The sequence below is a fragment of the Tupaia chinensis genome, unplaced genomic scaffold, assembly GCF_000334495.1.
Source record: "Tupaia chinensis unplaced genomic scaffold, TupChi_1.0 Scaffold000070_1, whole genome shotgun sequence".
Classification (NCBI taxonomy): domain Eukaryota; kingdom Metazoa; phylum Chordata; class Mammalia; order Scandentia; family Tupaiidae; genus Tupaia; species Tupaia belangeri.
This window is the reverse complement of record NW_006159530.1, coordinates 1,423,437-1,438,371: the sequence shown is the minus strand read 5'-3', so window position 1 is coordinate 1,438,371 and position 14,935 is coordinate 1,423,437.

Here is a 14,935-nt window from a genome sequence, read left to right as displayed (position 1 = left end):
CCGTGGCTTCTTCTGCCGCTAGCTCGTTTGTTGGAGGCTGAATTATTAGTAGAACATCTTCATTCCCTTAAAAATCTAGTTCACAGTAGCCATGTGGAACCTTGTTCTCTCTGTTTGTGTTTCTTGAAAGCAGGCCAGCTAGCAAAGAATTCTCTAGGAATTTTATTATCTGAGAATATATTTAGTGTGCTGTCATTATTTGAGACATAGTTTTCCAGAATATAAAGATGACCCATTCGTTTCTGATAAAACTTGCTATCTTTGCTGAAATGTGGGCTTCTCACTTTCCACTCAAATCAAACCAACCCACTTCAGCAGTGAAGCTTCTGGTTTCCACAGTCAGCCCCACTTGGGCAGCACTATTAAGGTGGAGGAGGCAGGGGAGGTGGGCCCATCCCATGGTGAGGACATCACACACTCCCATTGCTTGTACGCAAGCTCAGTGGTTTCTCATGGGGAAATTATTTTTTGGTTTGTTTTTTAGATTTTTGCCATACGGTGTGTGTGCTCCCTAGAGAGAGACAGAGAGATAAGGTAAATGAGAAATCACTCCTCGGGGGGATGGCCACACCACAATCCCTTCTTCTCCATTCTCTTCTTGAGATTTGGGGCATGCATACACATATGCCCAGGTGTTTTTCAAGCCACTAGGTCCGGGACCCATCTGTGGAGTGTGCCATGTGGGATCCAACACCTTAACCACCACATCACCTGCCAGCCAGAGTAAATGCTTCTTAATTTGTTGATTGTCTTTGTTCTTTTTGCTCAGTTCTTAAATAATTGTCTTTAGAATTTTCCAATTTTATAGTTATTTTAGGGGAAGAAGATATATTACTAGAAGTGCTGCTCTGATTTATTCAGGTTTATTCAGAGATTCTCAAAAGTTTTGATGTTTTTGGTTCTGTCTGTTTTGGTCTCTAGGGGTGATTTTTCTATCTTATCATAGAAGCCTATTGTTCTGGACTATCTCATTTTGACTTTACAGGGTTACCTGCTTCATTATAATCTGTTTTATTGCACTTTACAGATAACTGCTTTAAAAAAAACTTAAAGGTTTATGGCAATCCTGCATCAAACCTGTTTATCGTCATCCCTTTTCCAACAGTGTGTGATCACTTTGTATCTCTAAGTCAACTGGGTAATTTTTACACTTTCAGATCTTTTCATCATTATATCTGATCTGTGGTCAGTGACCTTTGAGATTACTATTGTAATTGTTTTGGGGCACCACCAACCACACCCATAAAAGATGGTGACCATAACTGATATATGTGTTCTCGTGTTCTGACAGCTCCACTGACCAGCCAAGCCCTCATCTTTCTATCTCTCCCATCCTCCCCATTCCCTAAGACATAGCAATATTGAAATTAGGTCAGTTAATAGCCCTACACTGACCTCTATGCTTTCAAGTGAAAGAAAAAACTTTCTTTCTTTCTGTTTTAGTAACATGCTAGCAGGCATGTGTGCACTTGCTGCAGAGACAGAGAGACAGAGAGGCAGAGAGGCAGAGAATGTAAGGGAATGCGCAGGCAATGGCCACGCTGAAATCCCTTCTGGCCCACTGCTCCCTCTTTTAGGATTTCAGGTGTGCACCCACATGCACACAGCATACTGGATAAGCTGCCAGGTCTAGGTCTTGAACCACGCAGTCAGCTCTGTGGGATCCAGCCTCCTGAACCACCTGCCAGCTGGCCTCGCACATCTTTTATTTCAAATCAAAAGCTAGATTAAGCTTAATGAAAGTTGAAAGTTGATAGAGGCTAAAAGTGAAGCCTCTTGGAACAGTTACCCAAGTTTTATTTTATTTTGTTTGGAGAGGATTTTGCTATAGGGCACGTGCACTCGCCAGAAAGACAGAGACAGAGAGAGACAGAAAGCGAGGTATCACCCCGATGGCCACACCGCAATCCCTTCTCCTCCATTCTCCTTTTGGGATCTTGGGCACGCATGCACACGTGCCCGGCGTGAGTTTAAGCCACTGGATTCGGGACTCAAACTGTGGTCGACTACATGGGAGTCCAGCAACATAGCCATTATGCCAACTGCTGGTCCCAGTTACCCAAGTTTTGAAAGCAAAAAAAAAACTTTTCCAAGGAATTTAAAAGTGCTATTCCAGTAAACACACAAATTATAAGAAAGTGCGAAGAAAAGTAGTGATCTGGATAGAAGATCAACCAGCCGCACATTCCCTTTAGCCAATGCCTAACACAGAGCAAGGCCCTAACTCTCTTCAATCCTGTGACGACTGAGAGACGTAAGAAAGCTGCAAAAGAAAAGTTGGAAGCTATCAGAGCTTGTCCCACCAGATTTAAGGAAAGAGGCCATTTCTGTAACATAAAAGTGCCAGGGGAAGCAGCTAGTATTGATGGAGAAGTTGCAGCAAGTTGTCCAAAAGATCTAGCTAAGGTCATTGACACCAGGGCTACACTAAACAACAGACTTCCAGTGTAGATGAAACACCCTGGTATTGGAGGAGATGCCAGCCAGGTCTTTCATAGCTAGAGAGGAGAAGTCAATGGTTGGCTCCAAAGTTTCCAAGGACGGGCTGACTCTTATCAGAGGCTAAGGCACTTGGTGCTTTTACATTAAAGTCAATGCTGATTTTTTACCACTCTGAAAATTCTAGGGTCCTTAAGAATTATGCTAAATCGACTCTGCTTGTGCTCTGTAAGTAACTCAACAGCCTAGATGGGTAGCAGTACATCTGTTACAGCATGGTTTACTGAATTATTTTATTTATTTCATTTTGCTATGGGGCACATGCACATACCAGAAACAGAAAGAGAGGGCAAGTGAGAAACAGCCCCCACTCCCTTCCCGGGACAGATGACCACAGTGCACGCTGCAATCCCTTCTCCTCCATTCTCCTCTCTGGATTTTGGGCACACATGAGCACACACACAGAGAGCATGTTTTTCAAGCTCCAAGGTCTGGGACTCTAACCACACAGTCGACCATGTGGAATCCAGTCACTTTAACCACCATGCCACCTGCTGGTCCCAAGCTTATGGAATTTTTTTTTTTTTGAGAGGTTTTTTCACTATAGGGCGCGTGCGCTCGCCAGACAGACAGAGAGAGACACAGAGACAGAAAGCGAGAAAGGAACCCCCAGGGGAGATGGTCACACCACAATCCCTTCTCCTCCATTCTCCTCTCAGGATCTTAGGCACGCACGCACACGCGCCCGGTGTGAATTTTAAGACACCGGGTCCGGGACGCGAACCGCGGTTGACTATGTGGGAGTCCAGCAACATAGCCATTATGCTAACTGCTGGCCCCCGCTTATGGAATATTTTAAACCCACTGTTGAAATCTAATGCTCAGGAAAAAAACATCTCTCTCAAAATACAACTCCTCACTGGCAATGTACATGGTCATCCCAGAGCTCCGATGATGGGTAGATGAATTTTTTTCTGTTCTTTTTTAGAGAGAAATCTTTTGCTACAGAGTGCGTGCCCTTGGCAGAGAGAGAGAAACAGAGAGATAGAAAGTGAGAAATCACACCTCTCCCCAGCGGGGGATGGCCACATCACAATCCCTTCTCCTTTCAGGATTTTGGGCACATATGCATGCACTCATCCCTAGCGTGTGTTTAAGCTGTCAGGTCTGGGACTCAAACTGCAGTCGATTATGTGGGAGTCCAGCGAGTAACCATTATGCCATCTGCTGGTCCCAGATGAATGCTTTCATGCCAGCTAATACAACATCCATTCTGTAGCCTATGGATCAAAAAGTCACTTTGACTTCAAGTTTTATTATTAGGTCATGGGAAAAGTCATGATGTATTTTTCTATGCAAAAATGCATCATAACTTTTCTGACAACCCAGTACTTCAGAAATACATCTTATAAGATTCTTGCTGCCATAAATAGTGAGGAATCCTCTGATGGAGCTGGGCAATATTAATTGAAAACCTTCTGGAAAGAATTGTCGTAGGTCATTCAGAAAGTCATGACTATTCTCCTATGTTTTTCTATGCAGAAATGTGTCATGACTTTCCTGACGACCCATCCCATCTATTGGGAAGTCATTAAGAGCATGTGTGATTCATGAGAGGAGGTCAAAATATCAACATTAGAAGGAGTTTGGAAGACTGATTCTAACTCTCATAGATGACTTGAGAGGTTCAAAAGTTCCGTGAAGGAAGTAACTGCAGATGCAGTGGAAATAAAAAAACTAGACTTAGAAGCATGAAGACTTGACTGAATTTCTGCAATCTCACTCATGATAACACTTTTAAAAATGCCATAGAGAGACTGTACTCACCAGAGAGAGATAGAGATGCAGAGAGAGAGAGAGAGAGAAAGTGAAAAATCACCCCTCCGGGGAGATGGCAGAATTCCTTTCTCCTCCATTCACCTCTCAGGATTTGGGGTATACACACACATGTGCCTGGAGTGTTTTTCAAGCTGCCAGGTCCAGGACTTCAATCGTGGAGTCAGCCATGTAGGATCCAGTACCTTAACCACCACACCACACGCTGGCCTCACAGTAACACTTCAATGGATGAGGAGCTGTTTCTTATGGATGAACAAAGAAAGTGGTTCCATTTATTTATTTATTTATTTATTTGAGAGATTCTTTTGTTATAGAGTGTGTGCACCTGCCAAAGAGACAGAGAGAGACAGAGAGACAGAAAGTGAGAAATCCCACTCCAGGGGCGATGGCCACATGGCAATTCCTTCTCCTCCATTCTCCTCTCAGGATCTCAGACATACATGCACATGTGCCCAGTGTGAGTTTTAAGCCCCTCTGTCGGGGTTGACTGTGTGGGAGTCTAGCGATGTAACCATTATACTAGCCGCTGGTCTGGAAGGTGGTTTTTTGAGATGAAATCCACTGCTGGTGAAGATGCTCTGAATATTGTTTAAAGGGCAACAATGGATTTAGAATATGACATAAACTTAATTGGTAAAACAGCAGCAGGTTTGAGAGGATTGACTCTTATTTGGGAAGAAATTCTGCTGTGAGTATAATGCTACCAAACAGCATCACATACTATAGAGAAATTTTTATGTGTGTGAGTGTGTGTGTGTGTGTGTGTGTGTGTGTGTTGATATTAGCTGAAAAAGGACGAAAAGTAAATCAATTTCCTTCCTATTGCGCTCATACTCCTCTTTCACAGTTCTAAGATTTATAATATGCTTTCTTAGCAACTGCTGGAGGTGGAGGAGAATCCAGAACCCTTTCATCTTGAGCACCAAGACATACATTTTGCCATACAAAGATAAAGCCAAGATTCTTTAAGGAACAACCAGATGTTTACCTCAAAAAAAAAATTGTTTATATGTAAAATCTGTCTTCCTTGGGCCAATAGGTGGTATGAAGATTAAAGTGCTGGATCTCACATGGCTGAGTAAGCGGTTCAATTCTCAAACCCAGTCACTTAAAAATCATGCCAGGTGCATGTGTGCGTGCCCCAAATCCGGAGAAAATAGAAGAGAGGGCTTGTGGAGTGGCCATCCCCGAGGGGTGACCTCTCTCTCTCTCTCTCTCTCTCAAGCACATGCCCTACAGCAAAACTATTAGGTTGTCAGAAAGCCATAACATATCCTTCTGATTTTTTTTTTAATGCAAAACTGTGTCATGACTTTTCTGTCAACCTAATAAAACTGGAAGGAAAATCAAGAAAAAAATCTGTCTCCCTTTTGGCTGCATATTATAATAATCTATGATATTCTTAAATATAGTATGACTTGGAACAGTTTGGCTCTTTAAACTATTGTTGATGGTAAAACAGACTTCCATTGGGAGAAAACTTGGAATAGAGAGGAAAAGAGTTTTAATTTGAGGTGGCGCTTCCCCTTTTTCATAAAGAAATAAGAAATTTACAGCCATTTTAAATGACCCAGTATGTATCCCAACCGTCCTGCGCCTCCTGAGGTCCCCATGTATGTATTATCCAATATAAGAATCCCGATTGTGTGTCTTTTGGTTCTGCACAAGCAGAATATCAGGTAAACACTGGACACTCTCTGTACCCCGTGAAGAAAATCTGTAAAATACAAAGCAGTTTGGCTTTTAACTTTCCCGCACACTGTTCTGTGAGTACAACCCAGAGGCCTACTAAACTGCTTGGCCAAGCAAAAGAGGAATCTCTCTGGAGCTCACAAAACCATAATAATTTTGCAATGTGTGACTGCCCCCCAGAAACTGTTTTAAAATGATCCAAGTTTGGGGCTGACAGGTGGCGTGGTGGTTAAGGGCGCTGGACTTCCACATGGCCAATCATGGTTCGAGTTCCAAAACTGGTGCCTTGCTTTCTCACTTTCTCTCTCTCTCTCTCACTCTGTCTCTCTCTTTAATGGTCAAAAAATGCTCATTAAAAAAATGATCAAAAGTTTTCCTGACTTCTTATTTAGTGCTTATATTCAGGATCTTAATTACCCCATCTTGAATATATTTTTCTTTAAAATCTGGGACCCTTTTTATTACAAACAATGTCTTTGGATGGGAAAAGGATATTAAACAGATACATACTACACACATTCCTTAGATGAGAAAGTGAAGGGCAATGTCATTCAGTGGGCTCAGGCTCTTTTCTTTCTTTCTTTCTTTTTTTTTTTTCTAAGAAAGTTTTTGTTTATTTGTTTCTCCCATGAGCAAGAGAAAGAAAGAAGCCCCAGCAGAGTCAATGCCACAACCCATTCCCAGCATCGGCCAGCCCAGATCAGAGGCCCAGGGTACTCCGGAAGGTCTCAGAATGCAAACTAGAACCTTCCCACATGGATCAGTCCCACAGAACATCACATGTTACCACTGGCCACTTGCAGCCTGTGGACTGAGCTTTTATGCTGCTGCTAACCCAGTGTGGCCAGCAACCGGGCCTCTCCCCTGGGTGGGCTCTCAGCATTTGTTGGGTCATTCCAACAGAGATCTCAGTTGCCAATACTTACTCATGACTGAGCACTGTATTTTTCCATAAGGAGGATGTTTCAAGTCGGTAAGAAACTTTGGAAGGGCAGAATATGGCGTGGTACAAAAATAGGCAAGGCCTGTGGTTCATGCTATATGGCTGGGACACATTGAAGGCAAATTCAGGTCTCGTCCTCTGAAGTCAGTCATTGTTAACCTCTGCGTGTGTGTTTGGTTTTCCCTTAAAAACTCGAATTAATCTCAAGTTATACTTCTGGAACTCAAAGTACTATCATAAGCCATGATCATGTATGAATTTTCTCCACAAAATGTAATCTACCTACATGAAGCATACATAGGTGGGATACATATACAAATGAATTCAACTTTGTGGAAGCCAGTTGTGAAAAGTGTAATTAAAGAGATTAAAGGCCAGCAATTCTGGTTCTGAGGATAGACTATCTGAGTGAGTTCACCAAATTTGACTCCTGACATATTAAGCAAACGTATTAAGAAACAACTGGCCCACATAGACCCACGCCTACATTAACAGTAAAATATTCTTTCAGAATTACTCATCAGCCAACTTCCTGAGTTCTTCATTCAAGTAATAATCCCCTTTCACCCTCACACATATATGACATGCAAAATGAAGGGTTCATTACCTGTGAAAGAAAAAGATATTGTTAAAAATTTAAAACAAAAATCCCCCTGACAGTAAAATTGTATTAATGAGGTTAACTCTAATATATAATCATTTTATATGAGATAAAATATTAATGGTAATAACTTGCTGGAAACAGCAAGTGTAGGTTTGATAAAGAATTCTGCCATAAGGGACATCCTTATATCAAAAGTGGTCAGGTGGGACCAGCAGTTAGCATAATGGCTATGTCGCTGGACTCCCAAGTAGTCCACCACGGTTTGAGTCCAGGACCCAGCAACCTAAATTCACACCAGGCACGTGTGCGTGTGTGCCCAAGATCCCAAGAGGAGAATGGAGAAGGGATTGCGGCGTGACCATCCCCCCTGGGGGGTGATTTCTCGTTTTCTGTCTCTCTGTCTCTCTCTGTCTTTCTGGCAAGCACATGCACCCTAGAGCAAAAACCTCTCTAAAAAGAAAAAAAAAAGCGGTCAGGTGAGCCCTATATATATTAAATCAACATGGTCAGAAAAATAGAGATAGCACTGAAAGGAAAAGGTTGTGTTTTAGGTTTTTGCTATAGGGTGTGTAAGCCTCACTGGAGTGGTGGGGGAGTGAGAAATCACCCCCAAGGGAGGATGGCTATGCCACAATCCCTTCTCCTCACTCTCCTATCGGGATTTGGGGCGCACAGGCACGCATGCCCAGCACGTTTTTCAAACCACTCTGGAACTCAAACTGCACTGTCAGCCCTGTGGGATCCAGCAGCTTAACCACCACCCCACCTGCTGACCCAGCCTTGTAGAGTTTAAGCAGCTTGCTAAGGTCACATAGCTAATGTGTGATTCAGTCTTTCTACCACCAAGACAATGAAGGAGTCATACAGATCCCTTCATCTCTCAAGCTTCCTTTTCTCTCTCCTTTGTCTGGTCCTCAAATCTCTAATTCTCTCTCTCTCTCTCTCTCTCTCTCTCTCTCTCTCTCACACACACACACACACACACACACACAGTTTGGCAGGTGATCATCTTTTACCCTAGTAAAACTGGGCCTTTGTCAGCAGGCAGGTGGCCCTGGAGCTGCTCCATTGAAAAAGATATTGGAGAAATACAGTATGAAATACAGCCCTTCGGTTCCTCAGCCCCAACCACCTATGTCTACTTGAGACACCCACAATGTTGTAACAGCACCAAGCCCTGCCCAGTCTTCGCTGCTGCTTAAGTTACCCCTTATCTGATTTCTCTGCCTGTTCTTTGGAAAAGCAGGAAACAATAGTGACATGTGCACAAAGGTACTCACGAATCACGGATTTAAGCCATTTTATGTGGTAGATTCGAGTTACCTAAACAAGTAAAGCAACTCTCGAAACACTGCTTTGAGGCACCCCAGGTCAGGGGCCCTACTTTTCATCAGAGCCCACCTCCAGATTCTTTCTTGGCTGAAATTCCCAAGTCAGATGCTTAGGCTCTTAGACGTGCGTGCGGCGATGCTGAGAGGAGAGAGCTTCACTACAAGGGGAGCCAGCTCTGATCCAGGGTAACGGGGGCGCGCCTATCCTCACTCCTGCTCTGTGTGCGAGGGCTCCTTTCAAGATCACTCGTATTCGTCATCACTCCATATTCATTGCCAGAGGACTGGTACATTTGGGAATAGGAACCGGGCGTTTCATTCTGGGTTCTCCAGAACGACAGAAACAATAGGCTAGACAGAGACATGGGAAAGGAGACTTAACGGGAGAATCGGCTCACAAGATTGCCGGCTAGAAAGCATCATGAGAGGCCATCTGCGAGCTGAGAACAGAGAAGCTGGTAGTGTGCCTAGGTCCGGGGCCAGAGGCCTCAGACCCAGGGAGCTAACGGTGTAGCTCAGCCAGAGGCCTCGGACCCAGGAAGCTAACGGTGTAGCTCAGCCAGAGGCCTCGGACCCAGGGGACGCTGGTAGCTAACGGTGTAGCTCAGCCAGAGGCCTCGGACCCAGGGAGCTAACGGTGTAGCTCAGCCAGAGGCCTCGGACCCAGGGAGCTAACGGTGTAGCTCAGCCAGAGGCCGAAGGCTGAGAACAGGCAACTCTCATGTCCACGGGCGGAAGAGAGTGTCTCCGCTTCAGAGAGAGAGAACAGAGTTACCTTTCCTTTGACATCTTTTCAAGCTTAGTTTTTGTTATAGGGCGCATGTACCTGTGTGTGTGAGAGAGAGGGAGAGAGAGAGAGAGAGAGTTACCTTTCCTTTGACTTTTTTCAGGTTTAGTTTTTGTTAATGGGTGCATGCACTTGTGAGAGAGAAAGTGAGAAATCATCTCCTGGAGAGGATGGGGGGGGTCGCTCCTCTGTAATACCTTCTCCTCCCTTCTACTCTCAGGGTGTTGGGGTATACACACACACACCCACACACACACACACACAGCATGATTTTCAATCCTCCTGTCCAGGACTCAGACCACACAGTCAGTCATGTGGGATCCATCCACCTTAACCTCCACACCACCTGCTGGCCCTGCCCTGTTGCTCTATCTGGGTCCTTAGCCAATTGGAAGGTACCTGCTTACACTGAGAGTGAATCTAGTTTATGCAGTTCACTGATTCAAATATCAGTCTCTTCTAGAAACCCCCTCACAGGCGTGTGCAGAAATCAAGCTTTACCAGCTATCTGCATGTCTTTTTCTGTTTCTGTGTTGTCTTTTAATCTAGCCAAGTTGACACCTATATTAACCATCACATGTGACCTTCTTTCCTTGGTTGTGCAGGAAGCATGTACTCTCAGCCTGCTGGTAAGCTGGTAGTAAGTGCTCTGCGTGTCCAACGGGGGGGCGGGTGTGGGTGCTACGTCTAACCCTGTGACACAGTAGTGGGAAACTTGCTGAAGTCATGTACCGAAGCAGATTCTCCAGCCGCTCCATCAGGAGACGGTTGCCCTTTGACCTCTATTGCCTGACGACATATTGGCACTTGGTGCAGCGGTGAGTGGTATAACGTTTTTTTTTTTTTTGAGAGGTTTTTTATGCTATAGGGCGCATGCACTCGCCAGATAGACAGAGAGAGACATAGAGACAGAAAGCGAGAAATCACCCCCCCGGGGGGATGGTCATGCCGCAATCCCTTCTCCTTCATTCTCCTCTCCGGATCTTGGGCACGCACGCACACGCGCCCGGTGTGAGTTTTAAGCCACTGGGTCCGGGATGCGAACTGCGGTTGACTACGTGGGAGTCCAGCGACATAGCCATTACGCTAACTGCTGGTTCCCATAGAGAGGTATAACTTTTTTAGCTCTCTCATTCCATGGCAGTAATAATGTAGCATCCCTATGATAAGATATGCCTCTTAGTTGTACGATAAATAAAACACTCACTGTTCTTAAGGATAGCACACGCAATGGGAAGAAACAGAAATATCATTCAGTGTAAAAAGAAATTGTTAAGAGGTAGACCATGCTGGGCACGTGTGCGTGTGTGCCCAAAATCCCAAGAGGAGAATGGAAGAGAAGGGATTGCAGCATGACCATTCCTCCGGGAGGTGATTTCTCACTTTCCATCTCTCTCTCTCTCTCTCCTCTTGCTGGATCTTGCGATCCACTGGTGGCACCAAGGAAAGGAAAGTTGATTCAGCCCAGGGAGCACAATGACGATGGCGCAAGGGCTGGTTCGTAAGGAAGGAGTAGTTATTTGTCGAGCAGCGACATGCAGAAACGGAGAATGTTCTGCAGGAAAGTTCTGCAGCCCCGGATCCCACAACCAGGACAGAGTTTGGGAGGAGCGGCAGGGCCTACGGAGAAGTTTGGTCAACACTGTGAGAACTGGGATGCTTGCTTTATTTAAAACACAGACTATTGGGGTCTACTACAAATTTGCTGACTCAGAATCCCTGGAGGAGTAGTCAGGGAATCTGTACTGCTGAATCAGCAACCCAGGTAATTTTTTGATCAGGAAAGTTTGGAAGATACTGTCTCTACTTGGGAAGACATTGAAGAGCTTCAGGAAGTGGAAGCATCTGAACTGATGTTTTTTAAGTTTGTTTCTCCCAAGAAACAGAGAGAGAGGTCACCCTCAATAGAGTCTCGATGCCACCATGTGGACCCAGCATTTAGCCAGCCTCCGATCATGGGCAAGCGTGTGCCTGGTGTACTCAGGGAGGTCATCCTACTTGAATCGGGAACCTTCTCCTGTGGGTCAGCTTTGCAGAGCATTGTTTTTGCCACTTGATATTGTCTGGCCCTCAAAACAGAATTAAAAAAAAATATTATTTGTTAAGTTTTAAAATTTGCTATGGGGTGCATGCACTAGCTGGAGAGAGACACAGAAAATGAGACAACTAGAGAGAGAGAGGGATGGAAAGTGAGAGATCACTCCCAGGGAGGATGGTCATCCTGGAATCCTTTCTCCTCTATTCTCTTGGAATTTGGGGCACACATACACACACGCCTGGCATGTTTTCCAGGTTGCCAGGTCCAACACTGGAACTGCAGTCGTCCATGTGGGATCCAGCTGCCCTGACCACCATGCCACCTGGCTGGCCCCTCAGAACAGAATTTCTAACTCTTCAGCACAGTGGAGCCTGAAGGCAGGGAGAACACCAAGATAGTTTAAGCAAGAGATTACGATGGTCCAAAATATGCCACTGACAATGGATATGAAGTTTAGGGACCACGTTTAAGCACTATTGGGTCATTGGGGAAGTCATAACACACTTTTGCACAGAAAAAAAAAAAAAAAAAACCAGAAAAATGCAACAGGACTTTTCTGACAATGTAACATTTAAGATTGAAGATGGCAAAGATTTACTTACTGCATATTGACATTGAAGGGAGAAGAGAATTAAATGGCTCCCATGTTTCTGACTCAGGTCACTGGGTAAATGTGTATGACCCGGAAGCAGAACATAGTCAAGACATGCCATGTTTTGAGACACTTCCTTCTGTAGGAACTGCACCCTCTCATCAGGATGAGTCCACCACAGTGCGGATCAGTATCTGGCCATCGCTTATTGGCTCGCTTCAAAGACGGTAGGTGGACTAAACATCCTTACCTTCTCCTGGGGGCAGCTGTGACAGCCTCGTGGTGCCGTGACACTCTGTGGTGCTGGGATCCTGTGGGAAGTCGCAGGGTGTCCCTGGGCTCGTGGTGCACACACACACCTGTGGTTCTGGCTGCCAAGGCTGGAGGCGGATCACGGGGCGGGGACCCTGCTGGGGTACTTCCCATGGGAGAACTGAATGAAGTTTGGGAAAAGAAATTCTCTCCTGAGAGCTTGTGATAGGACCTAAGAAAGCCGTTTGTAAGTGCGGCTGGAATTTTAACTCTGCAGGGGCAGTCGTACCTGCGCAGTGGGTAGGGAAATCGAGAGAAGGCAACAGGAGGAGGAGGAACACATTGCAGGCATACCTCCAAAGAAACAGACTGAGAAACTTAGAAGAGCTTCAGGGAAAGGACTGGCGGCTTCCCCGTTCTGGCTCCTTTTCCCGTGCAGGCCTGACTGCGCGGCTGTTCTTACAAACCCAACTGCATCCTGAGGGTAAATCCCCCTCTGCTCTTCGGTCTGTTCACGTCAACCAGCAGGTCTTAGTTATTTGTAATGCACAGGGGTTAAGATAACTGGGGATTGGGAGATATGGAGATTAGAGGCACCCACGGGACCTCCAGGGGACACATTAGCCAGCTGTGTATTTGATATATGGATATGGTACACAAGGAAATCACAACCTTGAGTGTCGAGGGAGCAGAAATGATCCTTTGGGTGTTATAGCTTTAAAGAGAATTTTCTGGGCACCAGCAGTTAGCGTAATGGCTATGTCGCTGGACTCCCATGTAGTCAACTGCGGTTCGAGTCCCAGCCCCGGTGGCTTAAACTCACACCGGCATGTGTGCGTGTGTGCCCAAGATCCTGAGAGGAGAATGGAGAAGGGATTGAGGCATGGCCATCCCCCCCAATCCCGGGTTTCTGTCTCTCTGTCTCTCTCTTTCTGGCGAGCGCATACACCCTATAGCAAAAACCTCTCAAAAAAAAAAAAAAGAGAATTTTCTGGTCTGTTAGTGGCGTGATGGCTAAGGCAACTGTATTCCACATGGCTGACTGCACGGTTCGAATCACAGACCTGGGGTTTGAGAACACACAAGGTATGTATGCGTGCGTGCCCCAAATCCCAAGACAGGGATTGAGGCACATTTCCCCCCCCAAGGGTGCTTTCTCACTTTCCCCCTCTCTGTCTCTCCAGGAAGCATGTGCACCCTACAGCAAATTAAATAAAGCTAGCCTCTCTTCCTTTAGAGAAAAACATTTTCCCTAACTCTTAGAATTAAGTATGAGTAAGGCCTATACATATCATAATTAATAATACTGTAAGTGATGAGTAACGACAGATGTTAGTGAGGAGAAAACCTCCCCATCCAAATCGGATGTAAAACAGCTATTTCAGACGAGTAAACGCATCCATGCTGTGCTTCCCATTTCCTCTCAAGAAAAACCAACTCGCAGGGACCACTCTGAGGACTATCAGCTACTGCATGGAACGCAGGACTTCGGGACACCATACGACTGACCTTCTGAGAGACTGGGAATGATTGTAGTTTGGTTACAGAGGAGGACTGAGTCAACAACCCGACCGCTCCTCTTCCGTCAGCATGGCCTTGGGTTTTGTCTGGGATGATTTCCAAACATGTGTTAAGCATTATTTGTCATGGAACTTTGTGTAACAGAGTTTTCTTTTTTAATTAAATGATCATTAGAACATTTGTCAATTATGATGGTTCTTTGGACCATACTTGCTCCTTCCTTCCCCTAAAGTCACTAAAATGTTTTCACTAAAAGTCATTAAAATGTTTTCTTTTTAAACTTTCGATCCTGAAATGTATGCCATTTTCAGCATGCCATTGCCCTGCCGAAAAATCCATATTGGGCAACACAGAAAAAAGACAAGAACGAAACGTACTATTTCTTCTAGACCTTGAGCATGGACTTTATGAGAACTATGTCATTAAACATGACATAATCTCTCATTATGCATTGACTAAAAAATCTATCTTAGGTGTGTGTACATGTTCAGCAATTTATATTTTGAATTTTCAAGGCACGTTTGAAGACAATTGGTTAAGTTTAAAAATGCTATTTGCTGTTTTGTCAGGCTTATTCAGTTTTATTTTGTCCTTTTAAGGCTTTTGCCATAGGGCTTGTGTGCTCAGAAGGAGAGAGAGACATACAGACAGGGAGAGGGAAGGTCAGAAATTGCTTCCCAGGGGCATGACTATGCCACAATCCCTTCTCCTCCAATCTCCTCTTGGAGTTTTGGGCATGTAGCGCAAATGTACCCAGCATGATTTTCAAACTGCAGCCACGTGGAAGTCCAGAGCCTTAACCACCACACTACCTGCTGGCGCCAGACTTATTCAGGTTCTTGACAATGTAACGTTTGCACAGTTATGTATATGCAAACGTAACTGTGAGAGATGTGA